Source organism: Physeter macrocephalus, chromosome 5, assembly GCF_002837175.3.
Source record: "Physeter macrocephalus isolate SW-GA chromosome 5, ASM283717v5, whole genome shotgun sequence".
Lineage (NCBI taxonomy): Eukaryota > Metazoa > Chordata > Mammalia > Artiodactyla > Physeteridae > Physeter > Physeter macrocephalus.
The window spans coordinates 77313800-77326411 of NC_041218.1; the positions used below are offsets into that span (position 1 = coordinate 77313800).

At 39.0% G+C, this 12612-nt stretch overlaps 1 long non-coding RNA gene across 2 annotated transcripts in view; it reads right to left on the minus strand.

Annotated features, from left to right (window-relative positions):
- Positions 1–12612, minus strand: part of LOC129392140 (uncharacterized) — a 153189-nt gene that overhangs the window by 108941 nt on the left and 31636 nt on the right. For both annotated transcript variants that reach the window (XR_008617424.1, XR_008617425.1), the window contains exon 2: positions 4242–4400. This is a non-coding gene — a long non-coding RNA (uncharacterized lncRNA). The remainder of the gene's footprint in view (positions 1–4241; positions 4401–12612) is intronic.

Below are 12612 nucleotides of genomic sequence, written 5' to 3' on the forward strand. Positions count from 1 at the left end.
AAGGGCTTCCCTGGTGGCGCAGTGGCTGAGAGTCCGCCTGCCGATGCAGGGGACGCGGGTTCGTGCCCCGGTCCGGGAAGGTCCCACATGCCGCGGAGCGGCTGGGCCCGTGAGCCATGGCCGCTGAGCCTGCGCGTCCGGAGCCTGTGCTCCGCAACAGGAGAGGCCACAACAGCGAGAGGCCCGCATACGGAAGCCACAAAAATACTAATCGAATGATATGATTCCTAGTAAAAATCGTATCAAGTAACATCTATTAGTATTAATAGGATAGTTTGGTAAGACAACCAGTTATAAAATATACAAAGACTTTCCTCCATGTATGATGCAAATTTTATATATAATGGAAAAATATTCTATTCCCAAAGCACAACAAAAACATAAAATACACAGGAATTAATCTAAAAGGAAATATATAGGACCTATATTTTTCTTAAATAAGAAAAAATTATGTGCTTTTTCCACAATATTTTTTAAAATCAGGCTTGGAAAAACAAAACAAAATTTTACTGAAATATGTAAAATATTTGCTAAATAGACATAAATTAGCTTACTGAATGAGAAAAGTCAGCATTGTAAAGTTGTCAACTCATTCCACAATAATTTCTATGTTTAATTCAAATTTCAATTATAAAAAGCTTTTTTTGAAATTTGAAAAAATTATTCCAAAGTTAATGAGATGTGTTAGCTAAGAAAATAAAAAGGAGAAATAACAAAGGAAGCACCTTCACGGCCAGAAAAGAAGATATATTTAAAACTACAATAGTTTGAGCAATGTGGCATTGGTAACAGGAGAGACAGTGAGCTCAGTGAAATGGAATAGAAAGTCTAGAAACTAACAAGTACATAGGAGCAATCACCATATATGATGATTTATCATAAAGGTGGTGTTTTAAATAAATAGGAAGATAAGAGACCAGGATATCAAAAAGTAATAATATTAGTATCTTACTACACTCTATTTACCAAAATTAATTCCATGTAGTTCTCATAATTTAAAATTTTTAAATGAAACAAACAATGAGAGAACAAACAAAACCCTGAATAAAAATATGGTAATATTTACATAATACTGGAATGCGAAAGAACTTTCTATGCATTATACCATGGTAGAAGCTATTATAAAGGAAGAAAACTGATAAATTTGATTTCCAGAATTTCATAGGTTAAAAAACTATATATAAAATTTTTTGAATAGGGGACACTGGGACTTCCCTGGCAGTCCAGTGGTTAAGACTCTGCACTTCCAATGCAGGGGCTGTGGGTTCAATCCCTGGTTGGGGAACTAAGGTCCCACATACCAGGCGGTGAGGCCAGAAAAAAAAAAATAGGCGACACTATTTGCAACATATATAATAAAGGGTCAATATTCTTACAACATGGAGGGTATCTTAAGTATTTATAATAACATACTTATTTAGCAATTATTGTGTGCCAGTGTTTTAAGTGCTCTCCATATATTAATTTATTTAATCCTTAAAACAGCCATCTGAGGTCAGCACAAATCTTCATTTTACAGACAAGAAAACTGATGCACAGAGAGGCTAAGTAACTTACCCAGGGTTACACAGCCAGTGAGAAGTAGAATGGGATTCAGGCTCAGGCAGTCTGGCTCCAGACTAATAACCACTCTGCCACGTTGCCAGGGAGTTAGTGGAGTTTATTTATCAATACAAAGAAATAAAAAGATGAACAAAACAAAGGACCAAAGATCTAAAGAAGCAAATCACCAAAAAAGGTATAGCTGACCATGAAATACACATAAATATATTCAGGCTCATATCAAAGAAATGCCGTATTAAACACTGAGATACTATTTATACTCATCAAACTGAAAAAGATAAAAAACTTAAGTGCTTGCTGTTGACCACAGTCTTGAGCAATGAACATTCCCATATACTGCTGGTGGGAGAGCAAACTGGTATCACCTTTATGAAGGGCAATGCAGCAATATTTATCAAAAGCCTTAAAATGTACATGCCCTTTGATGCTACAATTTCACTTCTAGGATTTTATTCTGAAGAAAATGTCAAGTGAGAGCAAAGAGGTCTGTGCAATCATATGCATGGCAATATAATATGTGATAGAAAAAAATCTATGTCAATAAAATTGAATAAAATCTATTAATGAAAAACTGTATAGGAAGCACAGTATGACAGTTATCTTGTAATATAAATTAAAATGCATATATACATGTATGTATATGTATTCTAAAATACTAATAGTGATGACTTCTGGATAGTAAAATTATGAATCGTTTTTCCCTTGTGCTTTTGGTGTTTTCCATATTTTCTCTATTGAACGTGTGCTGTAAATAGGAGAGACAACACTCATTCTTAAAAAAAGGGGGAAAGAAAGCTGAAGTAATTTTTCCAGCCAAGGGGAATGGACAGAATGCAGTGTCAGATCACCAGAGGAAAGGAGCATAGAGCAGAACAAGACTACCTATAAGAGAGAAGGAAAGTTATTTCTCAGTAATAAGTGACAAAGCAATAGGCTTACCACACACTCCTTCGATGATTGGCAAGAACTGTAGATAGAACTTTGAAAGAGCACAAAAACAGAGGATGAGAATAAGATTCTTCATTCAAGATCTTGGCCACCCCTACCCTGACTAGCATAGCACAAGAACACAGAGATCTAAGCCAGAATGGAAGGAAGGAAGCTCCCTTATCCACACTCACATAAGAACTAGGTTCACCAATGCCTTAAGGCAGGAGAAGGGGACGTGGGGATCAGTACCCTACTGGAAACCTTTGACAGTGTGTTGTACATTATTATGCTGGAGTTAACTGCATAGTAAATTATATCAAGCTCTAATCCCATGGTATTTGCTCCTTCAATCTCAATAGACCTTTCATCTGTCTTCAGAGGTTAGAGATAGAGGTTCCTGCATGTGCCCACGTGGTGGGCTCTACCAGACTTCCCTCCAAAACTCTGGTGCCTAGAATTTTGGCAGACCTTTGGAGAATGCTGTTGTAACAATGAATTATTCTAGTTGGGAGTGTTTCCTAAGAAAAAGTCTTCTGGCACAATGCTGGAACTCATAAATTTTGTTGAATTTATATTGTAAGCCCTAGGAACAGGTTGTTATTACTGGTGGCTGGAGCTGAAGTTTGGAGGCTGGAAGCGGGAGAGAAAAAGATGAAGTCTTTCAGCAAAGGCAAAACAACACCATCACTTTCAATTTCTACCACGAGTTACATTAAAATAGCTAAATGCTCAGTTGCAAATATCAACAGTAAAAGAGAATAATTTTGGTGTCATATGGAGAGAGAAGTCAGAAAGGAGCTGTGAAATTATTCAAGGGTTCAAGCATGCAGAGAAAAAAAAATGTATCACAGAGGAGCATTCTTGTAATTTGAAGAAGCCAGGATAGAAGTGATATAAGAAGTCTGTGGAAGGTTGCTAGGTTATGAATAGTGGTTTCGCCTCTTTGCATATCCATAAGGGACAGAAGAGGAAATGATCCTAGCTAAGTGAAGCAAGACCCTTCTGACTTATAAGAGGGTTTGACACTCATATGGTTTTCTGAGGATGGTCATGGAGCTGTCCCTCCCTGAGAGATGTTTAAGAGCAGGACAATACAAACCTACAGTCTGGGGTGGCTGAGGAGAAACCTCCATAGTGATAAAGACATGTACTTTCTGACATTATCTGGGGCTTTTGGTTCTGTGTGAAGAGAACCAAAATTAAGAAAAATAAATGGAGAGATACTTATGTTTAGATTTTAAGCTATTACCTCCCTGTGTTGATTTGCACCTTACATACCTCCATCACATACCTCTCCATCTTCAACACATTTTTCTTCTTCATTTTTATGCAAACATTTTACTACTAAATTGGGGGAAAGAGAAGTTAAATTACCACTAGCTGCTGCTATATCAGAAATGACTCTTTCCCCTGGCAGAATAATGATGACTATAAACACCTGTGTGCATCCTTCTAATTGAACTCAACAGACCATGTGTATCCAAGGGGTGGGCCCCGTCTTTGCAGCAGCCTCTGCTCCTGAGTCCTGTCTTCTGGAGAGTAAAGGGATAGAAGAATGTGGAAGGGGAAAACCATTTCATAGTTTGTATTTTTTTTTAAAGCAGGGTGTGTGTGTAAATATTCAGACTGAATGATACAGTATTTTCATATGGTTAGGGTTGAAGAAAAATTATGGAAACAGAATGAAGTTAAATAAAGGAGTCAGGAAAGAGCACAGATCTAACAAAAAAGCCAGTCTTGGGGCTTACCCTGGTGGCGCAGTGGTTGAGAATCCGCCTGCCGATGCAGGGGACACGGGTTCGTGCCCCGGTCTGGGAAGATCCCACATGCCGCGGAACGGCTGGGCCCGTGAGTCATGGCCGATGAGCCTGTGCTCCGCAACGGGAGAGGCCACAACAGTGAGAGGCCTGCATAACAACAACAAAAAAAAGCGCCAGTCTTATTCTCTCCACAAAATTACTTTCCTCCTCAAAACAATCTTTTATTACCCTAATAACCAGCCACAATTTTAGCAGGGTTGGTTGGCTGCTTTTGTTTCTGGGACACATGTGGTTCTATTTATTTAAATGACTTTTTGCCAAATATGAAATGTCACCAACAGAGACATTCTCACCTGTTCCCTCATCAGATACTTCTGGATTGGTCTTCTTTTAGGGGGACAAACAACTTTCCCATCTACAATAGCCCTCGGAATCAATCTAGAAAGGATCTATCCACTCTTATAAGTCATGTAAAAAAGACAGCAAGCCCAAACAAAAATGAGCAAAGGAGGTAACAGAGTGAAAACATTGGTCAATAAAACATACACACGATGCCCAACATCACAAATAATAACAAAAGAATAAGGGCTAAGAATATTTGATAATTTCCATTTTGATCAAAGTGTGGAGAAGCTGGTATTGTTAATGGGGCTGTAAACTAGTATAATTTCTCAGAAGAGAAATTTGATAGGTCTATCAAAATTTTACGTACACATACACTTTGCCCCAGAAGCCCACTTCTGGATATTCATCTTGTAGATATAATATGGCAAAGGTCTATGTTCAGAAATATTCATTAGGGCTTCCCTGATGGCGCAGTGGTTGAGAGTCCGCCTGCCGATGCAGGGGACATGGGTTTGTGCCCCAGTCGGGGAAGATCCCACATGCCGCGGAGCGGCTAGGCCCGTGAGCCATGGCCACTGAGCCTGTGCGTCCGGAGCCTGTGCTCCACAACGGGAGAGGGCCACAACAGTGAGAGGCCCGCGTACTGCAAAAAAAAAAAAAAAAAAAAAAAAAAGAAATATTCATTAAGCGATGTTTAAAATAGCAAAAAAAAAAATCTAATAACAACTTAAGTATCCATAAAAAAGACTAATTATAGCAATTACAGTAACTTCTTATAGTGGACTATTATGCAATTCCTAAAAGATCAGATAAACCCATGTCGAACAGGGAAACTGGACAAATAAATGTTTTAATTAAATTGTCTTTAACAGTCAGATATGCACTCATTTTAAAAACCAAATTATAATAAAAGGCTTACAACAAAAAACAGTAATTCCCTGTTCCACACCTCCACAGTCCCCCCAGTTCTTTCCCCAGAGACAATCACTTCTCACTATCTTACATGTTTCTTGTAACATTTACATATCACCTTATTTCTTAATCAGTGCCGCCCACTAGAAATATAATGCAAGCCACATATGTAATTTTAAATTCCCTGTAGCCACATTTTTTAAAAAGTTAAAAAAAAGTGAAATGAATTTTACTAACATCTTTTATTTAACTCAATATATTCAAAATATTATCATTGCAACATGTAATCAATATAAAAATTCTTAATGAGATATTTTGCATTCTTTTTTCATACTAAGTCTTCAGAATTCAGCCTGTAGCTCACACTAATAGCATATCTCAATTTGGATCAGTCACATTTCCAATGCTCAGTAGCCACATGTGGCCAGTGACCATAGTATCGGATAGCATGGCTCTATACAATCAAAGACACTTCTGTATTTTGATGCATTATTAACTTCCTATTATGGGCAGATGAAGGTCCAGGTCTCCTAACACTGTACTTTCTCTCTCACAACTTCATTTACATCATACTTTTTGATTAACTAAATAGTCAATATTTACATTATATACCCATGCAAATATTAATCACAGCCAAGCAGTATAATGTGCTGGGATAATGCTTCCCTTCTTTTCTTTTTCTCTTAATTTAATAATCACCTTGTTTTTTATTAGCTTGCCTATCTTTATAACTATTATACTAACTGTTCCACACTGTCCAATGGCCTTTCAGTACAATATTCTACTGGTCAATCACATCAGGCAATCTATCAGTTCACATTGGTCTCCCATTTTCCACTTTCTTACTTTATACTTCATTTTGGTCAATAACTCATCTTCCAGCAGTTTTATACAGTTTAAAAAAAAACAACCTAGTACAATGTTCAGACCACCCAAAGCAATCTACAGATTCAGTGCAATCCCTATCAAATCCCAACAGCATTTTTTGCAAAAATAGAAAAATTTATCCTAAAATTCATATGGAATCTCAAGGGACCCTGAATGGCCAAAATTATTTAAAAAAAAAAAAACAAATTTGGAGGACTCACACGTTCTGATTCCAAAACATATTATAAAGCTACAGTAATCAAAACAATATGGTGCTGACCTAGACATACAAATCAATGAAATAGAATAGAGAGCCCAGAAACAAACTTCAAATGACCTTTTCCAATATACCAAGACAACTCAATGAGGAAAGGACAGTCTCTTTTACAAACAGTGCTGGGAAAACTGGATATCCACATTCAAAAGAGTGAAGTTGGATCCTTATATATACACCATGTGGCAAAGGACATGAATAGACATTTCCCAAAGATAATATACAAATGGCCAAGATGAAAAGATGCTCACCATCACTAATCACCAGAGAAATGCAAATCAGAACCACAATGAGATACCACTTCATAGCCATTAGGATGGCTACTAGAAAGAGAGAGAGACAGAGAGAGAGAGAGAGAGAGAGAGAGAGAGAAAGGAAGGAAGGAAGAAAGAAAGAAAGAAAGGAAGGAAGGAAGGAAGGAAGGAAGAAAGAAAGAAAGAGAAAGGAAGAAAGAAAGAAAGAAAGGAAGAAAGGGAGGGAGGGAGAAAGGAAGGAAGGAAGGCAGGAAGGAAGGCAGGAAGGAAGGAAGGAAGAAGGAAGGAAATAACAAGTGCTAGCAAAGATACAGAGCAACTAAAACCCTTGCAAACTATTTGGGATTATAAAATGGGATGGAAAATAATATGGCACTTCCTCAAAAAAATTAAAAATCTAGAACTACTATATGATCCAGCAATCTCACTTCTGAGCATATATCACAAAGAATTGAAAGAAGAGTCTCAAAGAGATATTTGTATTTTAGTGTTTATAGCAACATTATTCATAATAGTCAAGAAATGGAAGCAACCCAAATGTCCATCAATGAATGAATGAATAAACCAAATGTGGTATAAACATGCGATAGAATATTATTCAGTCTTCAGGAAGGAAATCTTGTCACATGCTACTACATGGATGAACCTTGAGGACATTAAGCTAAGTAACCAAAGCCAGTTGCAAAAAAAACAAATACTGTTTGATTCCACTCATATGAGGTCTCTAAAGTAGTTGAATTCGTAGAAACAGAAAGTAGCGTGGTGGGGGAAGGAGGGAAGGGGAGTTGTTCTTTAACGGGTATGGACTCCCAGTATTGTAGGATGAAAACATTATGGAGCTCTATTTCACAACAGTGTAAAATACTTAACATTACTGAACTGTATACTTTTTTTTTTTTTTTTTTTTTTTGTGGTATGCGGGCCTCCCCCTGCTGCGGCCTCTCCCGTTGCGGGGCACAGACTCCGGACGCGCAGGCCCAGCGGCCATGGCCCACGGGCCCAGCCGCTCCGCGGCACGTGGGATCCCCCCAGACCGGGGCGCGAACCCGGCTCCCCCGCATCGGCAGGCGGACGCGCAACCACTGCGCCACCAGGGAAGCCCTGAACTGTATACTTTAAAGTGGCCAAGGGCTTCCCTGGTGGTGCAGTGGTTGGGAATCTGCCTGGCAATGCAGGGGACGCAGGTTCGAGCCCTGGTCCAGGAGGATCCTGCGTGCCGCGGAGCAACTAAGCCCATGCACCACAACTACTGAAGCCCATGCACTCCTAGAGCCTGTGCTCTGCAATGGGAGAGGCCACCCCAATGAGAAGCCCATGCACCACAGCAGGGAGTGACCCCCACTCGCTGCAACTAGAGAAAGTCTGTGTGCAACAGCAAAGACCCAACGCAGCCAAAAATAAATAAAATAAATAAATTTATAAAAAAATTTAAAAATAAAATGGCCAAGATGGTAAATTTTTGTTACATGTTTTTTACCACAATAATAATTTTTTTAAAAAGGACTGGTACAATAACAGAAGACTTGGTGATGACAGCTCTCAACCCACTTCCTGAGTCAAGCTGTTTCAATCTGTACTGATTGCCCTCTATATCTGATGCATAATTGTCATCCTGGGATCTCCCTTCACCACTCTGCAGGAGATTCCCTTCCCTTCTCCACAGTGATGGATCTTCTGTATTCCATGTTTTCCTCTTTCTTGGCTTATTTACTCATCGATATGGAGTGATCCTCGAGGAGCTTCCTGAGAAGGGGGACTTTTTGCAATTTTTTAACATTTGCCTCTCATTTTCACCTTTTCACTTGACTCATAGTTTGGCTTCTATAGAAATCTAGGTGGGAAATAAATGTCCTTCATATTTTTGAAAGTATTGCCCATGGCCTTCTAGCTTCCAGTGCTGCTATTGAGAAGTTCAAAGCCATTTTGATTGCTGATCACTTGTATGTGACCTGTTTTTTTCTCTCTGGGAGCTTGTAGAATCTTCCACATTCCCAAGGTAATGAAATTTCACAATTCTGCTGGAGGTATTTTTTCACCCATTGCACTGGGGAATTATTGGGCCCCTTTAATCTCAAAATTCACGTCCTTTAGTTTGGAAAAATGTTCCCCCCTTCATGTTCTCTGCTCTCTCTTTCTTTCTGGAACTTTTATTGTTGGGTTGTTGGATCTCCTGGACTCATCCTCTAATTTTCTTCTTTTTGTTTTATTTTCAACTCTTTCCTTTTTGCTCTACTTTCTAGGAGTTTCCTCAACTTTTTATCCAACGCTTCTTTTGAGTTTTTCATTTCTGATATGTTTCCAATATCCAAGGATTATTTTTGTTTCCAAACATTACTTTTTATAGCAGCCTGTTTTTCTTTCATGGAAGGAATATTTTCCCTGAGGATATTAATGTCAGGTTTTCTTCTAACTGCACAGTCTTTCTTATAAGTTGCTTTTCTGTTTATTTTGGACATTCTCATGTTAGCTGCTGTCCTCACATAGCTGCTGTCTGCTCATGTTTAAAAGCAGGGGAAGAAAGGGATGATTGGAAGCTTTAAGCTTGAGGATGGGGTTTACTGACTTTGAGCTTCATTGCAGAGTGATCTGGGCAATATGGTGTATCTTTATGTCTTTCTGTTTACACAGATATGATTCCCTTCAGTATACTCTACCCCTACCTGGAGGATGAAGGCCTGACTGCTGAGCTCAGGGAGCCAAATGGAAAAAAATCTTTAGTATGCATATGCATTATTATGTGTATAATTACTATTTTCAGTACAGAATCCATGCCTTCACCTGTGTCTTGCATTCCCAGCCCAGATACACTGATCCTCACATCTCTTACTGCCCTCTCCTCACCACCCTAATACTCATGTTTCCAGGTGTCAGATGCTGAGCCTTTGGGCATCCTGGGTTAGAACAGGTGACTCTCAGCTTTCTCCTTGGTTAGTTTAGGGTTCAGATTTCCTGGATCTACTACATCAGTTGTCACTCTTCCACCTGCATTTCTGCTTCCAAAATGTTAAGAGCTTTTGATTCCTCTTTTATTTGCTCCATCTTTGTAACTTTTTGCCTTAAAAGGAAATCCCTTTCCATAGTTTTAGTGGAGTTTTGGAAGGCAGAAAAATTATGTGTTCAATCTACCATACTAATCCAGATGTCTCCAGAATAAATCTACTTTTAAAAAGAAAAGAATTCAAAACACGTAATATAGTATGTTCTCATTTATGTGAGAGAGAAAAAAAAAGGATGAAACTATATGCAGGCTGATAGATACACAAAAGATTTCTGGATGACAGTACTGTTACTTTATTACACTTTGTGGCCTTCTGTGCTGGTTGATTTCATTTTAAAAAACATAAGCATAAATAATTTGTAAAGAACTTGTTTAAAATTACATTTTAAGGACCTGAAAAAAATAAGGCCATCTTTAAGAAGGAGGGCATGTCACAGGCAAACACAAACCTCCCTGAACTTGTTACCTGCTCTAGCTTGTCACTAGTATCAGAGACGGTTAGAAAAAATTGTACAACTAGAATGCACACAAGCTCTATGTTTGGTTTCAGGAATCTTGGAAAATACTCTTCCCGCTTAGGCCACTCTGCTTCCAAGTATAGAAACAACCGGGATCTTGACTTCTAATCCAGAATAAGAGGAGTATTGTAAAACAGGTCAGGCCAGACCACATTGGCTCCTGGAGTACTTTTGCCCAGACTTGCCTACTCCACTTAATACATCCTCACCAGGGCCCCTCCTCCACCCCTTCCCCCGAGCTCAGGGACACACTAGCTAGGTCTTCCCAACTAACTGAAACCTGAATATGTCTGTCTGAATGATTCATGTATCACATAGCCAAAGCTGCTCCAACTCTATTCCCATGGAGCTTTCATTCTTTTAAAAAACATTTATTTGTGGCAGAAGGTATAATGATTAACCTATCTAGACTGATTTGGTTCTACTATCTAGCTACTATTTGGACTCCGCTATCAACTAGCAAACTACTCAACCGCTCTGTGTCACAACTTCCCAATGTATAAAACGGGGATAATAGTGATATCTGCCTTCCAGGCTCCTGGGAGGATGAAGTGAACTGATACTTGTAAATGGTTATTGAGCACCTACCCTACATCAGAGGTTGTTCTAGGTCCTCTGGATACAGACAGAGGTCATCAAAATAGAGATTCTTGCTCCCACAGAGGCCTAGTAGGAATGGCACAATTCAGTTTTTTAAAAAAGACACAAATAACAAATAATAACATGTGTGATAAGGTCCATAAACGAAGAGTAAAAGTGTGGTAAAAGTTACAATAGGGGACCTGTTTTACGACTAATTCTCATAGCTCAGGCCTGAATTCAGTGGCTACACAACAAAAGGTACTCAGAAAAAGCTTCCTCTTTGCCAACACTTGAAGCATGTTATAGACTCTTCTATTTAGGATTGCATTTTTAAAAGAAAAGTCTCATTTTATAAAAGTGTGACAGACCATTGGAGTTTCTTAATAAACAAGTAGAAAGACTCCAACGTGCCCGTGCCTTGGAGAAAAGAAGAGCTGTGCGTGCTATTTCTTCCCCCCCAACTAAAGCACAAGTGCCTGTTTGTTCTCTACAGGAATAAAAGAATGGCTAACACTTTCTAAGCACTAAGTGCAAAGGCACCACATGCCTTACCTCAGATAATCCCTAGCTTCACAATGTCAACTTTCTTGTTCTTGGGGACACTCCCAGATGCCCCAGGGAGGATCTTGGAACCTCCCGCCCCATCTCTGCCTCAGGCCAATACTTTGTTTGGCCTATTGAACATATACTTGATGAGGTGCCCTACACTGCAGAACCCAACCATCTACCAATCTTAGATCTTCTCTGTGTGTAACTTATAGTGTAAAGCAATTTGCGATCATGATTTATAATAGTATAAAACCCTTGAGATGATCAACCAAAAAGTCTCAGAGAGCAGCTTAATACTATTAATCCCACAGGTAAAGGAATTCAGTGGACTATAAATAGCTATAGGTCTCCATCTTATTTTTCTGAGTAATCCAGGGTCCAAGCCTTAATGAAAACCATAATAGTCTGTGGCCTCCAGTCTGACTCTGGCTTTCACTGTCTCTGGCTTTCATGGTCAAAGGGACTTCCCCAGCAGCTCAGTAAAAGAGAGAGAGGAAGGGTAATTTACAAAGTACTTCCCTTCCCTACAGTCACAAGGCCCCTGCTATTTCCTATCTGAGACACTCAGATTATAAAGTATTGATAAAGATGGCTGAGATTGAGTATAGAAGTTACCTTATGATAAAGAGAACATAAAAGACACACATGTATATACATGTGCCCAACTAAATGTAAGTATGTGAAAGATGTGCAAGTTATTTCTTCTTGGGTAGTTGGAGCCAGATGAGACACATCAAGAGGAAATTTAAGGAAGAGTTAAACGTAAGTTTCATTCATTCATTAAACAAATTTTTATTGAGGACCTACTATGTGCCAGGCACTGTGCTAGACACTGGGGGAACAATAGTGAACAAAAACAGTCATTTTATCTGCTCTCATAGAACATACAAGAAGGGGGGAAAGACTGAAATCAATCAAGTAATTCTGCAAATGAGTGTGTGAATTACAGACTGATAAACATACATGGCGGGGCGGGGGGGCAGGGAGTGGTTCTAGGAGTCCCTATAACTGGAAGCAGTTAGGAAAAGTTTTTTGGGGAAAGTGAGCCTTGAGCTAAGAT